Source organism: Sus scrofa, chromosome 3, assembly GCF_000003025.6.
Source record: "Sus scrofa isolate TJ Tabasco breed Duroc chromosome 3, Sscrofa11.1, whole genome shotgun sequence".
Taxonomy (NCBI): Eukaryota; Metazoa; Chordata; class Mammalia; order Artiodactyla; family Suidae; genus Sus; species Sus scrofa.
In genome coordinates, this window is record NC_010445.4 from 112,945,845 (window position 1) to 112,966,286 (window position 20,442).

General features: G+C 45.8%; 1 protein-coding gene and 1 long non-coding RNA gene across 4 annotated transcripts in view; both read left to right on the top strand.

The window, feature by feature from the left end:
- Positions 487 to 16,918, top strand: LOC106509872. Its single transcript, XR_001307824.2, has 4 exons — positions 487 to 1,188; positions 12,018 to 12,211; positions 14,669 to 14,825; positions 15,980 to 16,918. It is a non-coding gene; the product is annotated as an uncharacterized LOC106509872 (long non-coding RNA).
- KIF3C (kinesin family member 3C) overlaps positions 17,580 to 20,442 on the top strand; it is a 51,209-nt gene continuing 48,346 nt past the window's right edge. For all 3 annotated transcript variants that reach the window (XM_021087735.1, XM_021087736.1, XM_021087738.1), the window contains exon 1: positions 17,580 to 17,864. The gene's annotated coding sequence lies outside the window, so the exon portion shown is untranslated. The remainder of the gene's footprint in view (positions 17,865 to 20,442) is intronic.

A 20,442-nucleotide genomic window follows, 5' to 3' on the forward strand; every position in this document is an offset into this window, starting at 1 on the left:
GTCTGTTTCAAAGGCACTGTGGGTGGGCCTGAGGTCTCTTTTCTCACCACCTGTTGCTCCAGAGGCCCAATTTCTAACACTCCGCCCCCCCCCCAACTCTAAACTTGACATAGTTCACCTAGGAAGTTGGGGGAAGGGTGAAGTTGTGGTGGGTTCACAACTTGACAAGGGAAAAGAAGTGGCATTAGGCTATGTGTGAATGAGCAAGGGTATAAATAGGCTGGAAACCAGCCATAGGTGCTTCACCCTAAGACCCTGACAGGCTGCCAGGAGTCTGGAGTTGAGTCAACACATGCTACTGCACAGCTTGTGCCAACAAAGTACTGACTTAAAATGTTTCTGTTTTGGGTGGGGTTTTTTGCTTTTTTTTTCTTTTATTGAGGGCTGCACTCACAGCAAAGCCGGATCCAAGCTTCACAGCTCACAGCAACGCCAGATCCTTAACCCACTGAGCGAGGCCAGGGATTGAACCCAAGTCCTCATGGATACTAGTCAGGTTTGTTACCACTGAGCCATGACGGGAACTCCTTAACATATTTTTAACTCGAGGAAGGGAACATTTTTCCTAATTTGCAGAACCTAGTGGCAGCCCTGGCCTTGCCCTATATATTTCCTCCCTTCTTTTTACATCTTAAAAAGTTGTATAACTTCTTCTTCCTCTTGGGTTCCAAGAAGACAAGTTCTGAAAGGCAAGTTTTCCTGTTTCCAAAATCTCAGCGAGCATAACACATTAAATAAAGCATATGAAAGACCTTTGAAAACAGAAAATACTAGTCAGTGATTGCAAACTTTTAAGCACACTGAAGGTGGACAGGAAGCCAGAAGTTAATCTACATGTGTAAAGTGAGCCTTTATTTATTTACTTTTTTCTGTAAGCTTCAGTGAGGTATAATTTGCATACAGTAAAATGTACCAATTTAGTGACCTTTTTTTTTTTTTTTTGGCCACACCCAAGGCATGTGGAAGTTCCTTCTGCCAGGGATTGAACTTGCACCACAGCAGTGACAGTGCCGGATCTTTAACTGGTAGGCCACCAGGGAACTTCCTAGTTCAATGACTTTTGACAAGAGTGTATAGATGTACAGCCACTGCCACGATCGTGATATAGAACATTTCTATGCCACCAGAATGTTCTGGAGTTCCCGTTGTGGTGCAGCGGCAACGAACCCGACTAGGATCCATGAAGATGTGAGTTCCATCCCTGGCCTGGCTCAGTGGGTTAAGGATCTGTCATTGCCATGAGCTGTGGTGTAGGTCACAGACGCAGCTCGATCCCAAGTTGCTGGGGCTGTGGTGTATGTGGCGGCTGCAACTCCAACTCCACTCCTAGCCTGGGAACTTCCACCTGCTGAAAGTGTGGCCCTAAAAAGCAAAAAAAAAAAAAAAAAAATTCCCTCGAGGCCCTTAGCAGTCAACCCTTTCCCTCTAATCTCCAGCCCTTGGCAACTACTTATCTACTTTCCATCACTATTATTTTGCCTTTTCTGGAATTTCATGTAAATGGAAACATACAGTCTATAGTTTCTTGCGTCTGGCTTCTCCCTCTTGGCATATGCTTGTAAGAGTCATTCCTTATGCATGTATCAGTAGTATTTTTTAAATTGCTGTAGTATTTTTTTAATTCCATCAAATGAGCATATCACTGATTGTTCATCTATCCATTAATCATGGACTTTTTGTGGTGTTTCTGGTTTTTGGCTATTTAAAAAAAAAAATTGGGGGAGTTCCCGTCGTGGCTCAGTAGTTAACGAATCCAACTAGGAACCATGAGGTTGCCAGTTTGATCCCTGGCCTTGCTCAGTGGATTAAGGATCCGGCATTGCTGTGAGCTGTGATGTGGGTGCTGCCCTAAAAAGACCAAAAAACCCCCAATATCTTTGTTGAATATATGTGTTATAAAATTTTTCTCATAGTCTCCATGGCTTGCTTTATTCTTTTCTTTTCTTTTTTTTGTTTTTTTTTCCTCTTTTTAGGGCTGCACCGGAAGCATATGGAAGTTCCCAGGCTAAGGGTTGAATTGGAGGTACAGCTGTCAGCCCATCCCACAGCCACAGCAACACAGTATCCAAGCCGCATCTATGACCTACACCACAGCTCATGGCAACGCTGGATCCTAACCCACTGAATGAGGCCAGGGACGGAACCCACATCCTCATGAATACCAGTCAGGTTCATTTCCGCTGTACCACAAGGGAACTCCTCTTTTCTTTCTTTCTATTCTTTTTTTATGGCTGTACTGCACCATATGGAAACTCCCAGGCCAGAGATTAAATCCAAGTTACAGCTGTGGCCAGATCCTTTAACCCACTGCATTGGGCCAGCATCAAAACTCCACCTCCACAGTGACCAGAGCCACTGCATTTGAATCCTTAACCCACTGTGCCACAGGGGGAACTCCAACTTTTTTATCTTCTTACCCATGTCTTTGGAAGAATAAAAATTTTAATTTCTGTGGAGTCCATTTATCAATTTTTTTTTTCTTTTTAGGGCCACACTCGCAGCTATGGAAGTTCCCAGGCTAGGGGTTGATTTGGAGCCTCAGCCTACAGCCTATACCACAGCACAGCAATGCCAGACCCAGGCCAAATCTGTGATCTATGATGCAGCTTGCTGCAACCCCAGATCCTTAACCCACTGACTGAGGCCAGAGATGGAACCCACATCCTCATAGATACTAGTCGGGTTCTTTTTTTCTTTTCTTTCTTTTTTTTTTTTTTTTTTTTTTTTTTGGCTTTTTGCTTTTTCTAGGACTGCTCCCTGGGTATAAGGAGGTTCCCAGGCTAGGGGTCTAATTGGAGCTGTAGCCGCTGGCCTACACCACAGCCACAGTAACACTGGATCCCAGCCGCATCTTTGACCTACAGTACAGCTCATGGCAACGCTGGATCCTTAACCCACTGAGCAAGGCCAGGGATTGAACTGGCAACCTCATGGTTCCTAGTCGGATTCATTAACCACTGAGCCATGACGGGAACTCTAGGGTTCTTTTTTCTTTTCTTTTTCTTTTTTGGCTGCCTCACAGCATATGGAGTTCCTGCCCAACTCGTCGGGTTCTTAACTCCTTGAGCCACAGCAGGAACTCCCACTTACCAAATTTCTAATTTATAATTTGTTATTTTGGTGTCATCATCTTTGCCTAATTGAATGTTACAAAAATTTTCTTCTGTATGTTTTCTAGAAGTTTAAAATAGTTTTAGGCTGGAGTTCCCATCATGGCACAGTGGAAACGAATCCAACTACGAAACTTGAGGTTTTAGGGTGGATCCCTGGCCTTGCTCAGTGGGTTAAGGACCTGGCATTGCCATGAGCTGTGGTGTAGATTGCAGATACAGCTCGGATCCTGAGTTGCTGTGGCTGTGGTGTAGGCTGGCAGCTGTAGCTCTGATTGGACCCCTAGCCTGGAAACCTCTATATGCCGCAGATGTGGCCCTAAAAAGCAAATTAAATTAAATAAATAAAAATAAAATAGTTTTAGGTCTTTGATACATTTTGAGTTAAGTCTTATTACTCTGTGAGTTATGTGTCAAGGTTATTTTTTCCTGTAAAGCTATCCTGTTGTTACAGCATCATTTGTTGTGAAGGCTCTCATTTCTCTATTGAATTACACTTGCACTTTTATCAAAAAAATCCGCCGATCCCTTCCTGTTGTACAGCACAGGGAATTATGTCCAATCTCTTGGGATAGAATGTGATGGAAGATAACATGAGAAAAATAATGTATATAGATGTATGACTGGGTCACTTTGCTGTACAGTATATATTGACACAGCACTGTAGATCATCTCTAATTAAAAATTCTTAAAAAATCAACTGATCTTGGGTGAGAGTCTTCTCCTTGGTGTGTTCTGTTTCCTTAATCTATATCAGGGGCTGGTAAGTCCTGCCACTACCCGTTTTTGTAAATAAAGTTTTATTTGAACTTCATTTGAGATTATATATGAGGTATAGCCATACTTACCCATTTTTGCATTGTCTATGGCTACTTCCATACTACAATGGCAGAGTTAAATAGTTGTGACAGATACCTCATGGCTGCAAAACTTAAAATATTTATTATCTGACTTTAAATAATAACTTTGCTGGAGTTCCCATCGTGGCGCAGTGGTTAACGAATCTGACAAGGAACTATGAGGTTGCAGGTTTGGTCCCTGCCCTTGCTCAGTGGGTTACAGGATCCGGCGTTGCCGTGAGCTGTGGTGTAGGTCGCAGACACAGATCAGATCCTGCATTGATGTGGCTCTGGCGTAGGCCGGGGGCTACAGCTCCAATTCGACCCCTAGCATGGGAACCTCCATATGCCGCGGGAGCAGCCCAAAGAAATAGCAAAAAGACAAAAAGACAAAAAAAAAAAAAAAGAATGACTTTGCTGATCCCTGAGCTATATGTCTATCCTTATGGGAATACTACGCTCTTGTTGCTTTCAAGATTTACTCTCGATCTTTGGCTTTGAGTAGTTTGATTGCAACATACCTTGGCATAGGCTTCTTTGAGCTTATTCTGCTTGGTATTTGTCATTTTATCTAAATTTTCTCTTTTCTATCAAAATTGGGAAATTTTCTTTTTTTTTTTTTTTTTGTCTTTTTGTCATTTCTTGGGCCGCTCCCGCGGCATATGGAGGTTCCCAGGCTAGGGGTCGAATCAAAGCTGTAGCTGCCAGCCTACGCCAGGGCCATAGCAACACAGGATCCGAGCTGTGTCTGCAACCTACACCACAGCTCACAACAACGCCGGATCCTGTAACCCACTGAGCAAGGGCAGGGATCGAACCCGCAACCTCATGGTTCCTAGTCGGATTCATTAACCACTGAGTCATGATGGGAACTCCAAAATTGGGAAATTTTCAATCATTATTTCCTCTGTTTTTCTTTCCCACTCTCTCCTGTCTCCTGGTATTCCAATTATATGTATATTTGGCCATGAGATATTATCTGAGAGTTTCTTCAAACTTTTTTTTTCCCTCAGTATTTTTGTCTTTGTAATTCACCTTGGATAATTTTTTTTAGGTTTTTATTTTTTCTGTTATAGTTGATTTACATTGTTCTGTCAATTTCTGCTATACAGCAAAGTGACCCAGTCATATATATATATATATATACTCTTTTTCTCACATTATCCTCCGTCATGTTCCATCACGAGTGACTAGATATAGGAGTTCCCATCGTGGCTCAGTGGTTAACTAATCCAACTAGGAACCATGAGATTGTGGGTTTGATCCCTGGCCTCACTCGGTGGGTTAAGGATCCGGTGTTGCCGTGAGATGTGGTGTAGGTTGCAGATACATCGCGGATCCTACATTGCCGTGTCTCTGGCGTGGGCTAGGGTCTACAGCTCTGATTAGACCTCTAGCCTGGGAACCTCCATATGCCACGGGTGTGGACCTAGAAAAGACAAAAAGACAAAAAAAAATTGACTAGATATAGTTCCCTGTGTTATACAGCAGTGTCTCATTGCTTATCCACTCCAAATACAATAGTTTGCATCTACTAACCCCAAACTCCCAGTCCATCTCACTCCCTCCCCCACTGCCTCGACAACCACAAATCTGTTTCACCTTGGATAATTTTAATTGATCTATCTTCGAGTTCACGGAGTCTTACTCTCTCATGTCTGTTTAGCTATTGAGTCCATCCAGTGAAGACTTTATTTCAGGAATTGTATTATTTAGGAGTTCCCTTTGTGGCTCAGTGCTTAACAAACACAACTAGGATCCAGGAGGATGCAGGTCCAATCCCTGACTTTGCTCAGTGGGTGAAGGATCCGGCATTGCCAGGTCCTGTGGTATAGGTTGCAGGTGCAGCTCAGATCCTGTGTTTCTGTGTCTGGGCTGTGGCTGTGGCAGCAGCTGTGGCTGTAATTCGATCCCTAGCCTGGGGACCTCCATATGCTGAGGGTGGGGACCTAAAAAGCAAAAAAAAAAAAAAAAAAAAAAATTATATTATTTAGCTTCAGGTTTCCTATTTGGTTCCTTTTTATTGTTTTTGTTTCTTTGAGGAGAATTCCAATTTCTCTGCTGAAGTTTGCATGCCTTCAAACAAATTTTGTTTTATTTTATTGAGGATAACTAATAGCTGCTTTAACATTGTTGTCTGTTGGACTTCCCATTGTGGCTCAGCGGAAAACGAATCTGATTAGCATCCATGAGGACGCTGGTCCAATCCCTGGCCTTGATCAGTGGGTTAAGATCCAGCATTGCTGTGGCTGTGGTGTAGGCCAGTGGCTACAGCTCCAATTCAACCCCTAGCCTGGTACTCTCCATATGCCGTTGGTGCAGCCCCCAAAAGACAAAAATAAAATAAAATAAAATTATTGTCTGTTAATCCCACTATCTGTTCATCTCTGGGTTATACTTGATTGATTTTTCTCTTGAGAGTAGGTTTTATTTTCTTTTTCAAATCAAAGTATAGTTGATTTATAATGTTGTGCCAATTTCTCTTGTATATTTTCGTGGTCCTTCATTTGCAGATAATTTCAGATTGTTAATTTTGCAAGTGTTATGAATGTTAATTTGTGGAGCTTCTGGATGCTGTTATTGTGGTGGTTAATTTTATGTGTCCAGCTTGGGTGGGTTGCAGTGCCTATGTATTTGCCCAAACATTATTTTGAGTGTTTCTACAAAGGTGGTTTTTGGATAAGATTAATATTTAAATTGGTGGGCTTTGAGTAAAGAAGATTACCTCCATAATGTATGTGGGCCTTATCCAGGAGACCGACCTCTCCTGAATAAGAGAAATTCTGCCACATACTATCTTAGAGTCAAACTACAACTCTTGCCTGCATCTCCAGCCTGCCATGATAGCCTGCAGATTTTGGATTTATCAAACCTCCATAATTAAGTGAGCTAATTCCTTAAAATAAATCTCTCAGTTTCTCTCTCTAAACAGACATGCATCCACATAGACCGTTGGTTCTGTTTCTCTGGAGAACCCTGGCTGGTACAGTTATGTTTCTCCAATGAGCATTATTTCCTTTGTTTTAGCAGGTAATTTTCTTGGGCAGGTTGGAATGGCAACCTATGTCTTTCTTTTTTTCTTTTCCTTTCTTTTTCTTTTTTTTTTTTTTTTTTTTTTTTTTTTTGCTTTTTAGGGCCACACCTGCAGCATTTGGAAGTTCCCTGCGGTTGAATCTGATCGACAGCTGCCAGCCTATGCCACAGCAACGCAGGATCCAAGCCACAGCTCACAGTAAAGCTGGATCCTCAACCCACTGAACGAGGCCAGGGATTGAACCTGCATCCTTATGGTTCGTTACTGCTAAGCCACAATGGGAACTCTGGCAAATCCTATTTCTTTATTTTTCTTTTTTTTTTTTTTGCTTTTTAGGTCCGTACACACGGCATGTGGAAGTTCCCAGACTAGGGCTTGAATCGGAGCTACAGGTGCCAAACTATACCACAGCCACAGCAAGGCGGGATCTGTGCTGTGTCTGCAACCAACACCACAGCTTACGGCAACACCGGATACTTAACCCGCTGAGCGAGGCCAGGGATTGAACTCGCATCCTCATGGAGTTCATTAACCACTGAGCCACGAAGGGAACTCCCTCAAATCCTATTTCTTATGCAGCATCTTCATCCTTTGTTTCTATCATTCGTCTTTAGCTCAGGTATTTTGAGTCTGTTCTATGCCTGTGTGGTTCAAGTGTAAGTTAGAAATATGAGTAGACAGAATTCAGAGATCTCCTCTCTGGTTCTTTCCTTTCTTGGGTTCTACTCTCTTCAGTCTTTACTATTTTCCTGAATTCTTTTTTTTCCTGTATTGTCTTTTTTTATTTTATTTATTTATTTTTTTATCCCATCTGTAGTTGTATAATGATCATCACAATCCAGTTTCACCGGATTTCCATCCCACAACCCAAGCACATCCCCCCACCCCCCAAACTGTCTCCTCTAGAGACCAGAAGTTTTTCAATGTCTGTGAGTCAGCATCTGTTCTGCAAAGAAGTTCCGTCTGTCCTTTTTTCAGATTCCACATGTCAGTGAAAGCATTTGATGTTGATGTCTCATGGTATGGCTGACTTCACTCAGCATGATAGTTTCTAGGTCCATCCATGTTGCTAAAAATGCTGGCATTTCGTTTTTTTAATGGCTGAGTAATATTCCATTGTGTATATGTACCACATCTTCTTGATCCACTCCTCTGTCGATGGACATTTAGGTTGTTTCCACGACTTGGCTATTGAAAATGGTGGTGCAATGAACATCGGAGTACATGTGACTTTTCGAGTCATGGTTTTCTCTGGATAGATGCCCAGGAGTGGGATTGCTGGATCAAATGGTAGTTCTATGTTTAGTTTTCTGAGGAATCTCCATACTGCTTTCCACAGTGGTTGTACCAATTTACAATCCCACCAACAGTGTAATAGGGTTCCTTTTTCTCCACACCCTTTCTAGCACTTACTGTTTGTAGACTTTTTGATGATGGCTATTCTGGCTGGTGTAAGGTGGTACCTCAAATAATGGTTTTGATTTGCATGTCTGTCATAATGAGTGATGTTGAACATCTTTTCATGTGTGTTTTGGCCTTTCCTGACTTATTTTTTCTGGTTTCCCAGGCCATAAGGACTGTGTTTTTTCTAGTTTGTTTATGGCATGTGGAAGTTCCCAGGCCAGGGATGGAAGCCATGACACAGCAATAACCTGAGCTACTGCAGTGATGATGCTGGATCCTTAACCCACTGTGCCCCAAGAGAACTCCAGTTTTACTTGGCCTTGGGCTCAGTCTTTCTGCTTCTGTTCACTTTCCACTAACTGCGTGGTACCAGCTCCAGTTCAGTTTGCTTCTGGCTGGGCTGCTTTGTGTCCTCCATTCAGTCGGCAAGGTGGGTCAGAGCGCTAAGTAGAAAGTCTGTCTGATTCTGTTCCCTCTCTGGTATCTTCAGGTAGTCCCTTCTTGCTTTGACCCTAGATTTTATCATTATTTTCCGAAGGGAAGAGTCATGTGGCAGAGTCTTAATCACAGCCAGAAGCAGAGTCACAGCTTTCGTGTTTCTGAAAAGGTCTATTTCACCTTCATATTTTTTGGGGGGGGCCACGCCCGAGGCATAGGGAGGTTCCCAGGTTAGGGGTCCAATCAGAGCTACAGCTGCCAGCCTACACCCCAGCCACAGCAACGCAGGATCTCAGCTGTGTTGCGACCTACATTACAGCTCATGGCAATGTGGATCCTTAACCCACTGAGCGAGGCCAGGGGTCGAACCCACAACCTCATGGTTCCTAGTCAGATTATTTTCTGCTGAACCACGACAGGAACTCCGGGATATTTTTGTTCTTGATTGGTATTTGTTTCTCCCAGATCTTGCTTTTTTGGCGGAGGGCTACATTTGCAGCATATGGAAGTTCCCAGGCTAGGAGTCTAATCGGAGCTGTTGTTGCCAGCCCATACCACAGTCACGACAATTCCAGATCCAAGCCTCGTCTGCGACCTACACCACAGCTCACAGCAACGCCGGATCCTTAACCCGCTGAACAAGGCCAGGGATCAAACCCGCATCCTCATGGACTAGTCAGGCTCTTAACCCACTGAGCTGCAACTGGAAACTCCTCAACAAAGGTCTCAAACTCCTGTAATAGCTGTTTTAATGTCCTTGTCTACTATTAGCGGTATAATTTTTAGATCTGATTATACCTTTTTTTTTGGCCATGCCTGTGGCGTGTGGAAGTTCCTGGGCCAAGGATTGATCCTGCACCATAGCAGTGACCCAAGCCACTGCAGTGACAACATTGGATCCTTAACCCGTTGTGCCACAGGAGAATTTCTCACCTCCCATATAAATAAATAGAATGTCACAGCACCCCAGAAACGTCATGTTCCTTTCCAGTCATTACCTCTTCTCGCAGAATAACCACTATTCTAATTTCTAGCACCATAGTTCCTATTTTTAAACTTCATATAAATGGAGTCATGTAGTATGTACTCTTTTATTTATGTCTGGCTTCTTTCACTCAACATTGTTTGTCAGCTTCATCCATGTTGTTATATGAAGCAATAATTAATCCATTTTCATTGCTGTATAATATTTCATTTTATGAACATACCACATGATTTAATTCTACTGTTGACTGGCATTTATTTCCAATTTGGGGGCTCTTGTGAATAGTGCTGCTATGATTGTGCTTGCATTTTTTTTTTTTTTTGTATACATACGTATGTATTTTTAGGACTAGAAGTGCTGAGTCATAGGCTAGGCATCTTTTCTGCTTGAGTGGACACCATGAAATAGCTTTCCAAAGTATTTATCTCAATACTGGTAGGGTTGTATGAGAGTTCTGGTTGCTCCGTCGTCGCCTCACCAGTACTTGCTGTTATTTCTTTTTCATTTTAGTCATTGTGATGGATTTTACCTACATTGCCCTGTGGAACACCCTACAGGCGTAATAAAACTACCAGGAGAAAAGAGCTAACAGTGCACTAATTTGAGACTGCTATATATAAGGGCTTTATTCCCACTGGCTTTGAGCATTCCTAAAAGCATTCTGTTGTACATTTGTGTTTCTCAACATTATTTGAGAAGAATTTGAAAGCTAAGTGTTTGGTGATTCACCAGGTGAAGATATGGTAGAAGGTAAGGCAAACAAGGGTATTCTTGGCAGAGGAAGCAATATATGGAAAGGAAATTGTAAACAACCAGGCTCAGGGCCGCCTGGCCTAACTGTGCAAGGTTCTCAGAACTGCTTTTCCTTTCTTTATCTATGCAAATGGCACCTCCAGGAGTTACACAGTGCTCAACCCATGCCTCTGTACATATGCTTGTCATGGTCAGGGATGATAAGAAATTTGCTGTGACTGGAGGGCAGGGTGGGTAGGGTAGAGAAACAGGAGGAGCCAGATCCAGAATTGGGGCAATATAACTGACTCAGAGTTTGACAGCAGCTTACTTTAAGACTCCACCCCACCCCCACCCCTACAAAATGAGGGATTGTACAAGCTTCCTCCTCTTGGATCCCTCAGCCCTCTGAGCCCACAAGGCTGCCACTGAACTGGGGCCGAGGTGAAACCCAGGCCAGGAAGGAGAAATGCTGAGCATGTTCCAGCTTGTCTTGCTACACGACTCTGGTCTCAGCAAGTTGAGGAACCAACGCCCTGTCCTTCCTCTCTCTTGGGCTTCCTCTCTTGTCTGCAGCCTCAGCATGCGCCTCTGCCTGGGAAAATTGGATAAACCTGGATGGGAAGTCATGTCCACCTACAATCTAAGTTGGTATTACTGAGTCACTGAAGGTGGTTTCTGAAGGCACAAGAAAGTGAAAGGAAAATCCCAGGTCCTCCTACACATGGCCTGCCAGAGTGAGGGGTGTCCCTCTGAAAGAGAGACACTTTTTGGGTCAGCACTCTCTGTAAGCCTTCATCGCAGTGTGTGGGGGGACAGGGGGGAATGCTTATTAAGGGTATTAAATGGTTGAAGTAGGGCCTCCCCGTTGGGCTAGAAGGAACAATCCATTGTCTGTCAGAGAGGGCATAGTCTCTTCTGGAAGGTGAGGTTCATCTTCAAGCTCTTTCTTTCCAAAGTGTATTTCCTAAAGTAGAAACTGGGACTAAGTAGAAGGATTCCCAGGAATAGCCAAGCCAGACTCTCTCTTGGCTCCAGCAAAATCAGAGTAGTTCTAGAGAGAGAAGTGGTGAGACGGCACCTCCCAAGGAGGAGACCAAAGCCAGGACAAGGAACCCGAAAGGTGCCACAGTTGCATCAGAACCCTGGGCCTAGAGTATGTGTGACAATTCCAGATGTCAACCGGAGATTTCGTCCTGGGACTAAGTTAACTACACTATGAGTATATAGCTTTTCAACCTATCTTTTGGGCTTATTTTTCTCCTTCACAAGGTCAAGTTGAACTTAAATCAACCATCAGGGATACACAGCACACTTAAAATGGGTTCCCTATGGCTTAGGGCTTACGAGGAGCAGAGGACAAGAGACACAGGGCCTCCCCTCAAGGGGGCTACAGAGTAACTGGAGAGAGAACAAGGCGTGTGAAGGGCCTGAGGAAGTGTACAACTGATATGATTTGTTGTTTCTATTTTAAGCCCAAATGAAAATTAGCATGAACTCCCCGAGCAGACGCCAGCTGGGCAACAGTGAGAGTGTGAAGCATCGCGGGAGGAGGGGAGGAGCTGTCCTGATCCTGGGACTCAGTACTGTTTCCAGTGCATCCACAAGTGTTGATCCACGCGTGAACTGTCCGATAAACCACAATACCCCTAAAAAGTGAATCAATAAGGTAATGAAAGCCCTTACCTAATTAAATGCTAAACTGCATGGGCTGAGGGGATCCACAGGTACCCAAGCGGCTCCAGGTGCTAGGAGAGGTCCAATTCTCACTAGACAGGGCCTGAAGGGAAGGTAGGCTTGGGATAAACAAACAACATTCCAGACAGGTGAACAGTGTGGGGAAAAGGCAAAGAAATAATCACCTTCCAAATCACTCTCATTTCCACTGAATCTTATGGGTTTGTTTATTTGTTTGTTTTTCATTTTGGCCACCCCATAGCATATGAACCACAGTTTTGACCCTAAGCCGCAGCTGCAGCAACACTGGATCCTTAGCCCACTGTACTAGCTGGGGATCCTACCTGCATCCCAGAGATCCCAAGGGGCTGCAGATCCCATTGCACCATGGTCAGAGTTCCACTTTAAAGTTTTCAAAGAATCTCTATAGCCCTGATCTTTTTTTTTTTTTTTTTCCTCTTTTTAGGGCCGCACCTGTGGCATATAGAGGTTCCCAGGCTAAGAGTCGAATTGGAGCTGTTGCCGCCGGCCTACGCCACAGGTACAGTAACATAGGACCCAAGCCCCATCTTCCACATACACCACAGCTCAGGCCAACACAGGATCCTTAACCCACTGAGCAAGGCCCGGGATCGAACCTGTGTCCTCATGGTTACTAGTCAGATTCGTTTCTGCTGAGCCACGATGGGAACTCCACCTGATCTTCTTCTGATCTTCCCAGCAGCCTCAAGCAGTTGGCAGAACAGAGATTCCCACTCACAAGGAAAGAGAACTGAGAGTATCTGTTGAGTTTGTTCGCTCAGCCTCCCTCTCTCCCATCTTCTGCATCTAGCATCCTAGTTTTCCTTGAGAATATCTCTCTCTCCACTCTCAGACCAACCAGGGTTCTGACTGTACCCCTGAATCCAGGGTAGACCTACCCAGACCTAATCTACCCCTGGCCACAGTAGTTCAGGGATGGGCATGTGACCCAAGAAGGCCAATGAGACTCATATCCAGAACCTTTGCTGGAACAACTGAGGAAGAGAATAAAGCCAATGGACAGGAAAGCAGAGCCAGGAGACCATTTCCTAGTGACATTGTTTGGGTGCTTAGATCCAGCTGTTCCTGAAGCTGTATTTATCCTTGGATTTTTCTGAGAGGTAGGCCATTACATTTCCTTCTTGGTTTAAGCCAGCTTGAATTTGGTTTCTGTTACTTGCTACTGACAGAGTCCTCGTTGATTCAGAAAGCTTACACAAATATTTGAATTCTGAACTTGTCTTCTTAGACTAAGTATAATAACTGGCATGATGGGAGGGTTGGAAAAGGGTTACTAAGCACAGGGGGGCCAGTCTGGTGGGCCCTGACGCAACAACAGGCTGGGGACTTAGGCAAGGACTAGGGAGTCGCAAAAGGTTCTTGAACAATTTAAAAAGAGACATCTAGGAGTTCTTTCATGGCTCAGTGGGTTAAGGATCTGGCATTGTCACCGATGTGGCTCTGGTTACAGCAGTGGCATGGGTTAGATCCCTGGCCCAGGAACTTCCACATGCCATGGACATGACCAAAAAAAAAATTTTTTTAAAGAGAGAGACATTCAAAGAAAATACCCATACAGGCAACATTCTGTTTCTTTTCTTTCTTTCTTTTTTTTTTTGTCTTTTTGCCTTTTCTAGGGCCGCTCCCGCAGCAGTATGGAGGTTCCCAGGCTAGGGGTCTAATTGGAGCCATAGCCGCTGGCCTACACCAAAGTCACAGCAACGTGGGATCCAAGCCGCATCTGCAACCTACACTACAGCTCACGGCAACGCTGGATCCTTAACCCACTGAGCAAGGTCAGGGACCGAACCCGCAACCTCATGATTCCTAGTCAGATTCATTAACCACTGAGCCACGACAGGAACTCCCAACATTCTGTTTCTTAACAGAGGGAATAGTGATAGCCAACATGCACTCACTCTAAATTATGCATATATGTTTTGTACTCTTCTGAATACATACATGATATAATGTGTACTTTCGCAAAATGAAAAAATAATGTGGACGTGGTAGTCTACAGAATGGGATGGAGAAGAGACACTTTGGAATCAAAGACGCAGGAAGGAAGCTGGTGCTGAGATGGAGGCTGAGGGTGAGGAAGGTGTGGAGTAGACCATTGAGAGTAGGGATGCAGGGGGAGGAGAGGTGAGAGATGCTTCCTGCGTGAACGGGGCCATGAGCAAAATATAGCTCCAGATATGGATAATGATGACAGAGGGTAGTTGAGAGGGAAGGACCTGGCTGGGGTGTGTGGTTACATTTTGAACCCGTTCAGCTGGGACCATCCAAACTGCGGGTCTGTAATATCATTGGGTGGAAGGAGCAGAAGCCCGGTTGAGCTAACTCAAGTGGGGATCTAGAAACTCAGAAGCAGACGCCCTGGAGCGCACGTGGTTTTTGTTCTGCTCTTCTCACATCTGCCGACTAGGTTCTTCTGCTTCCTCGGAGGGAGGGCCCACCTAGCAGAAGCTGGAGAGCCCTGGGAACCCCGCAGGGAGGCAAGGCCACTTCAGAGCAGCCTGATGGAGGCATCCTTGGAAAGTCTGTCACAGCTGTCTAGCAGTGACCTGCTGGGTGATGAACAGGTAGGTCCTGGTGGGGACAAGGTATAAAGTCTGTGTTCAAGGAAAGCCACAGAAAAGAGGGCCTGGTTTTCGTCTGGGCAAGGGAAGCAGCAAGACCACGATCTAAGATGGGAGGATGCTGATGTGGACGAGGGTGCGGAAAGGCCTTGTAACCAGTGACATTCTCTGCAGGACCCTCTTTCTCAGCCCCCCTCCAACTGCCCTACGCCTCCATTCCTTCACTTCAAACTCCTTAAAAGCTGCCCACGCTCCCTGGCTCACCGTCTCCGCACTCCTCCACCCTCAGCAGCAGGCCTGCCCAGCTGGCCCCCCTTAGAAGCACGCTGCAAGGTCTCCAAGGACTTTCTGGTCACCATATCTAGGCAACAGATACTCCCAGCTCTAATCTTGTTTCGGTCATTCATTGTTCATTCATTCAAAGAATATTTGTTAAGCACCAACTTTTTGTCTGGGGCCGAGGATATGATATTGAACAAGATCCACTAGGCAGAACTTCCCTACAGAGACACTGTCTATTTATTCCTCTTAAGATGCCACACACTCATGTGCACACGTACTTGCTCTTTCTGTTCACATCTTCCCCAAAGCCTCTGACTAGGGACTCAGCTGCCAGGCATGCGATCTACATGCAACACAGACAAATGGGAAGGAAGTTAGGTCAGTAGCCTAAGGAAGCTGGGGAGGAAGGGGGCCAGACAGCCTGGAGGGGCACCCCAGGATGTACACATCAGTCACCTGGCCATTTGCTAGTGGCCTGGGGAGTGTGTAACTCGGAATGGCAGGCACCCAGCAGAGAAGGGCACGCTGCCAGAATCTCAGGTTCTGGCGACTTCAGGCAGTTCTCGAGGCAAGGCCCTTCCCAGAGGGCCAGGGAGGGACCAGGGGACCGGTTGCAGCCTTTGGGGAGGCCAGCAGCCTGGGCACAAGACCGCTACATCATACTCCTTCGCTGAATCCTGGCCTTCCTCCTGGAGCATGAAGCTCCCAGAACTGTCCCGTGAAGCAGGGAGTCTCTGAGCCAGACCCTGAGTTCTGGGCCAGATGCCGGCATCCTATAAATCCAAGGAGCCAGCCCGTCAGGGCTCCAGCTGGCTGACCACCCAAGGGCCCAGGTGATGGAAGGGCTCAGAATTTTCCTTTCTTTCTCTTCCTAGGGAATTATATAAAGTAAATGAACAATATAGAAGAAAAGGAGGAAGAAGATGGGGGAAAGAGAAGAGGAGTAGAAGGAGGAGGTGGAGAAGAAAGCATTGTTTTTTAAAAGCCCAGCCCTGAACGTAAAACCTTTGAATAACTTCCCATTGCTCGTTGGATAATCACTCCCCCCTTCACACCTCTCCCCGTCTCTCCCCACCCCTTCCAGTTATAGGAGGTTTCTGGGGCCTGCTAGGATGTGTTCACACAGCCCTGTGGGAAATTGCCCCATGGGGTTGCAGCAACTGAATCAGGGGGAGGGGGTGGGGGGTACCATAATGGGCTCTTCGTAAGGAGCATAGAGCACTGCACGAAGCGGGGTTTGGTCCCCGGTCTGTGACTCTAGGACCATGGGAAAATGACCGTCTAAGCCTCCTGTTCTTGGCCTGGGCAGTGAATGGGGAGAATGCGCCCTGTCCTGCCTGCCTTACTGGGAGGCTCAGGTGAGATAAAGAGCCTAGAAACCTTTGTGAATTATCCAGTGCTGAACAAGTAAGGGATTGCTCCTACTACTGAGTAAACTACCTTGAGAAGTGTCAGAAGCCCGCCTCCTTCATCTCTCAGTGCTTTTCTTTCTAATAATCCTTTATGTCATTATAACACTTGATGCCTTTCAAAGCACTTTTACATGTATATTGTTATTTGTGGTGCCACATCTCGGTGCAGTGGCCAGGCAGGGCTACCCCTTGCTGGGCATATAAGGACACAGGCTCCGAAGGGTGAAGTCACCAGAAGGCCCAGTATCACGGGGCGCGTGGTGGCAGAGCCAGGCCTGAGCTCAGGTTTCCTGACTGCAGCCTGGGGCCTGCTCCCAGCTGCTGGAGCCGCTCTGCCCCCAGCATGTACCAGCTGTTGTTCTTTTAGATTCTAAACCTCTCAGAGGGTACAGGCAGGGTCTTCTTAGGGGATTAACTTCCTCATGGGAGTTAGCATGGGCTCTGGGTGGCGCTATTTCAGGGTACACTTGAGCTTTTGACAGCGAGAGAAGCTTGGGTTTGGAAAATCTACGCACCCAGGCCCACAGGAGGTTGCCCAGGTTCCTTTGTCCCTCCTCTGTGACAGTGGTCAGCCAAGAGTCAGGCCAGAGCTGGGCCTCCAGGGCTGAGTCTGGCTACAAAGTGTGCCAGTGCCTTGCGCTGCTCAGATGACATGGGATGGCTCCCTCCACGCCATCCAGCCGCTGGGGCAGCGCAAGCACAGAAACACAGGCCTGCTCCCTGACCTGGAGCTGCTCACAGCTGCAGGGACAGCAGCCCATGGGAAAAGAACAGCGCAGCGGATGGGCGGGGCGAGCACCCTCTCAAGGAGGGGGCGGGGGCGCAGGCCGGGGGTGGGGGTGGGGGGCGCCCAGTTAAGAGACGAAATGAACTCCGAAAGTCCAGATCTCTGGGGGCTGGGAGGCTCTGAGGAAGCCTCCAGGCTGAGGACACCCGCCTCCCCCTCCTCTAAGTCGGTCTCCGGTCAGACTTGCAGTTAGTGAATCACACCAGGAAACCGCCTCTGCAACATTCCAGGATGCACAAGCCAGGCCCTGGGTCTGACTGCTGATTGGTGGTGGTGGAGTCAGGGGAAAGGGCACCAGACCGGCTGTCTGGAGATGTGGGCCGCTGCGCCCCACTCCACACACGAGCCAGACAAGGCCGAGAGATTGGGGCGCGTTTGCTGTCAAGGTCAAAGCCTCGGTGGCCCGAGTTTGGCTTCAACTCAGGTCTCCTGAATTTCTGCTGTAGGAACCTCCACTCTCGTCCATCCATAATGATGACAAGCATTCCAGAGAGAAGGCCCGGGGCGGCAGAGACGATCTGGAGTTGAAGAGAGAGCAAGGCGGCAGTGAGAGCACGCCAGGTCAGCAATACCTCGGTCCCACCACGACCTCCACTTCCCTTCCCTGAGTCCCAGAGGGGCTGAATGAGGCTGAGAAGAGTGATGGGAATTGTTCCCATGACATTTATAATAGTTAAAAAAAAACCCCAAAAAACAAAAAACAGAGACAGCCTAACTGTGCAATAGGGGGTGTGATAGAAAATAAATCATAGGAGTTCCCGTCGTGGTGCAGTGGTTAACGAATCCGACTAGGAACCATGAGGTTGCGGGTTCGGTCCCTGCCCTTGCTCGGTGGGTTAAGGATCCAGCTTTGCTGTGAGCTGTGGTGTAGGTTGCAGACGCGGCTCGGATCCCGCGTTGCTGTGGCTCTGGCATAGGCCGGAGGCTACAGCTCCGATTCGACCCCTAGCCTGGGAACCTCCATATGCCGCTGGAGCGGCCCAAGAAATGGCAAAAAGACCAAAAAAATTAAAAATTAAAAAAATATAAATAAATAAATCATAAATGTAAGTACCTGTTCACAACAATATAGCTTCTAGAAAGTAATATAGAGTGTCTTTATGACCTTGGGGTAGAAGAAAGATTTTTAAGCAAAACATAACAAGTGCTAGTCACAGAAAAAGACGGATAAATGTGTCTATAGGACCATTAAGGAATTGGGTTATGAAAAGGTACCACGAGCAGAATGAAATGTCAAACCACAGTGAAAATGCTTGCATCGCATATAAGCAGCAAAAGGCTCAAAGCCAAAATACAAAAGAACTAAAAAAAAAAAACTCTTAAAAAGCAGCAAGGAAAAGACAGGCAATGCAGTAGAAAAGTGACCAAGAGACTTGAAGGGGCAATTCACAAAAGAAGACGCAGAAAGGTCGTGTCCTAACGTAAAAGTTGCTCAATTGTATTTGTTGTCAGGAAAGTCCAAGTTAAAACCTCGGTGAGGAGTTCGCTTGTTGCACAACAGGTTAAGGATCCGGTGTTGTTACTCCAGCGGCTTGGGTCAAGGGTTCGATCCCCGGCCTGGGAACTTCTACATGCCACGGATGTCGCAAAAACAAAAGCAAAAAATCTTATAATGAGATACCAAATATCTAAAAGTAAGAATGCCAATATTAAGTGTTTGTTCTGACCTGAGCTGGTCCTGGAACTGTCATACACTGCTGGCAGTGCATCTTGTTATTCCCACTTTGGAACACTCTTAGACATTTTTAACTGATGTTGAAAATTTGCATTCCCTATGACCTGGCAATCACACCCCCGGGTATATGGGCAACGGAAATGTGGCTAGTGGGCATAGGCGGTATGAACAAGAATGTTCATAGTGACATACCTTATAAAAACCCCAAACTGGAGTTCCCATTGTGGCTCAGCAGTAACAAACGCAACTAGTATCCATGAGGATGCGAGTTCCATCCCTGGCCTCTGTCAGTGGATTAAGGATCCTGCGTTGCTGTGAGCTGTGGTGTAGGTTGCAGACATGGCTTGGATCCTGAGTTGCTGTGGCTGTGGTGTAGGCCAGCAGCTATAGCTCAGATAACGACCCCTAGCCTAGGAACCTCCTTATGCTGTGGGTACAGCCCTAAAAAGACAAAAAAAAAAAAACAAAAAAACAAAAAAAACCCCCAAACTGGATACAACCCACACGTCCATCAAGAAAAAATGACAGGTGGTACATTCACACAGTGACATATTACACTGTAGTAATGGATGAACAACAGCCTGACACAGTATTTTGGATGGCTCTCTCAGATAAAAGAGACCGGAAAAAAGTCAGACACGAAAAAATACACACTGTATGAGTTTGTGAAAAGCTCAAAAATGGACAAAATAAAATAATAATCTTTAGATGGTAAAAGAAACAAGTGATTACCATGAAAGCCAGGAGAGAGGTTCCCTTAGAGAGGAAGGAAGGGATTGTGACCACAGAGGGTCCTGCAGAGTCTCTGGGATGCTGGAAATATTCTATTTTTGACCTTGGGTGGCGGGTACTCAGATGTGGTTTTAGGCTAATTCTTTTTGTTGTTATTGCCTTTTTTTTTTTTTTTTTTTTTTTTTTTTAGGGCCAAGACTGAAGCATATTGAAGTTCCCAGGCTATGGGCTGAACTGGAACTGTAGCTGCCAGCCACAGTCACAGCCACAGCAGCATGGAATCTGATCTGCTTCTTCCACCTATACCACAGCTCTAGGCCAGATCTTTAACCCACTGAGTGAGGCCAGGGATGGAACTCTCATCCTCTTGGACACTATTTGTTACTGCTAAGCCACAACAGGAACTTCCTAGGCTAATTCTTTAAGTGGTATATTTATGTAATGCGACTTTCCGAGTATGTATTTTATTCCACTGAACTATGTGAAATTGGCAATATTCAACCATTTTAACCTAATAATTAAACCTAATGGTGATTTCATATGGTTCGACCTGAAACAATAAAAAATAACTTAGGAGTTCCCATAGTGGCTGAGCAGTAACGAATCCAACTATGTCCATGAGGACGTGGGTTCGATCCCTGGCCTCGCTCAGTGGATTAAGGATCCAGCATTGCTGTGAGCTGTGGTGTAGGTCGCAGATTCCATGCTGCTATGGCTGTGGTGTAGGCCGGC